The sequence below is a fragment of the Mobula birostris genome, chromosome 28 (assembly GCF_030028105.1).
Source record: "Mobula birostris isolate sMobBir1 chromosome 28, sMobBir1.hap1, whole genome shotgun sequence".
Lineage (NCBI taxonomy): Eukaryota > Metazoa > Chordata > Chondrichthyes > Myliobatiformes > Myliobatidae > Mobula > Mobula birostris.
The window spans coordinates 7,609,591-7,612,377 of NC_092397.1; positions in this window are offsets into that span (position 1 = coordinate 7,609,591).

Below are 2,787 nucleotides of genomic sequence, written 5' to 3' on the forward strand. Positions count from 1 at the left end.
CTGGCTTATCAGTGAGCTCCAACGTTGTGCAATAGACTGTTTCATGAGAATGGACCCTTTTCTTTTATCGTTTCTTTACTAACCACATAGTCAAATTAAGAATTATAAAGCTCAATCATTGAATCGCATATTGTGTACTGTTTGTTATTTCGGGGTACTGATTTGTAACAGGGGACACCGCGCAAACGAGATTTCTTAAGTTTGGCCAGGCTGGGGGTTATCACTCCCTTGATTAAACCGCTAGCCGAACTGAGTTAAACGGATTTTATTTTTGAGATACAGTGGCCCTTTGAGGTGCACTGCCAGCAACCCTCCCAATTAACAAATCACGGGACAAATTACTAAAACCAATTAACCTACCAACTGGTACGTCTTTGGACTGTGGGTGGGGGGGGGCAGGGGTGGAAAACCAGAGCACGCAGAGGAAACCCACGCAGTCACAGGGAGAATGCCCTTACAGGGCAGCAGCTGGAATCGAACCTGGGTTGCCTGTGCTGTAAACGGTTGTCCTAACACTATAATGTTCATGACGTTGTAGAATTCTTCCCTTCGATATTCCTCAACCCTAGAAGATCACAGTTCAGGCTCTATAAGGGTCACGCAAAAATGGTCAAGGGACACTGCGCGATTGTGCTCACTCCAACTCGCGGGCTTGGTCCAGACCAGGAGATCCAAACTTGGGGTCTACCAACTCCTCGGTTAACGGCATGAACCCCTGGTCCGGACTCTACTCAATCACATCTCTTACGGCAAGGACACCATCCCTGTGACCCCTCTGGTGACTTTTAAACCACACCTAAGGGCAAATTGGCGAGCCCGCAGTGTGGAAACGGGAGGCCTGTCTGTGCGTGTGGGAGGGTGAGAGGGGGAAAAAAAGTCTCGTTTTGTTGCTTGTCATGTTCTGTGTTGTTTTACCCAGCATTGTGGGTATGCTATGTTGGCGCTGGGACGTGCGGACCGTCTCCCCAGCACACCCCCCGGTGCTTCGGTTGTTAATGCAAATGACACCTTTCACTATAAGTTCTGAAGTACACGCCATAACTAAATCTGAAGCAACACAGACAAAACGCTGGAAGAACTCGGCAGGTCAGGCAGCATCTGTGGAAATGAATGAACAGTTGACATTTCGGGACAAGACCCTTCATCAGTACGGGGGGGGAGGGGGAAGATGCCTGAATAAAAAGATGGGGGGAAGGGAAGGAGGCTAGCTGGAAGGTGACTGGTGAAGCCAGGTGGGTGGGAACGGTCAAGGGCTGAAGAAGGAATTGGGTTCGACAGGAGAGTGGACCATAGGAGAATGGGAAGGAGGAGGGGACCCAGGGGGAAGTAGGAGGCAAGTGAGAAGGGGTAAAAAGTCAGAGTGGGTGATAGAGGAAGGTGGGGTGGTGGGGAAGGAGAATTGTTTACCAGAAGTTTGAGAAATCGATGTTCATGCCATCAGGTTGGAGGCTACCAAGGTGGAATACAAGGTGTTGCCCCTCCACCCTGAGGGCGGCCTCAATCTTGGCAGAGGACGGGCCACGGACTGAAATGTCGGAATGGGAATGGGAATTAAAATGCTTGGCCACTGGGAAGTCCCACTTGTGGCGGATGGAGCTGTCCGCCAGCTTACGACGGGTCCCACCAACCTGGAGGAGGCCGCACCGGGAGCACCAGACACACTGGACGACCTCAGTAGGTTCGCAGGTGAAGTGTTGCCTCGCCAGGACGGACTGTTTGGGGCCCCGAATCCGAATCCTATTTCTGAGTTTATGGAGAAGCAACTGGACACAGCGGCCCAATTTGATCATAAACACAAGAGAGATTCTGCAGACGCTGGGAATCCAGAGCTAACACACACACACAAAGTGCCAAAAGGAAAAGAACTGGGAGTGTCTATGGAGAGGGATAAAGAGCGGGAGATTCGGACCGAGAAGCTTCCTGATGATGAAACGTCAGCTCTTTATTCCTCTCTGTAGATGCTGACTGACCTGCTGAGTATCCCCATCATTCTGGGGGTGCTAGGCCAGACTTGACCAATGTTAATTCGGAGCCGCTCAAAACCCAACTGAAAGCCGAGCAGGGGCAGGAAGCAGGCCAGAGGTCAGACAGCAGGGGAACCTGGTCCAATACAGTTACTTCACGTTAAAATAAGGGCCAAGGTTATCGAGTTACTTTGCCAGGGCTGCTCGGGAACGCACGGGGCTCCGCACCACTCAGCCCACCAACCCGTCCATACGTTTGTAGAACTTGGGAGGAAACCCACGCAGTGACAGGGAGACAGCAGCAGCAGATTGAGGATGGGATCAAGGGGAAGGCACCACAGTGGACAGAATCATACTTGCACGGAGGAAAATGGTTATAGTGGTCGATTATTCGAGGGTAAATTATTCCAGACCTAAGGTGCGCCACCTAGAGGCGCTGTGGTGGCATAGCAGTTTTGGTGACTCTTTCTCCGGTGCTGTGTTTGACTTGGCCCCAGAAGTCTGTTTTTGTTTGTGTGCATTTTTGTGCAGAGTTGAATGACAATTAAGCCTGAAACTTCAAATAGTGAGCAAAGCACACAAGATGCTGGGGGAACTCAGCAGGCCAGAAACAGCGAGTTAACGTTTCAGGACCCAGCGTCGACTTTGTTGCCTACAAGGTGGGGACGGACGACAGGGAGAGCCCGTACGCTTGGCGATCGATTATGGGCGGCGGGTTGGGGGAGGAAAACTGTGAGACGGGAGCACCGATTTGCAATCCCAGTCCTGGCTAACTCGCGGACGGGGAGAAAGAAGAAAAAAAACACGAATTCCAACTCTGTCC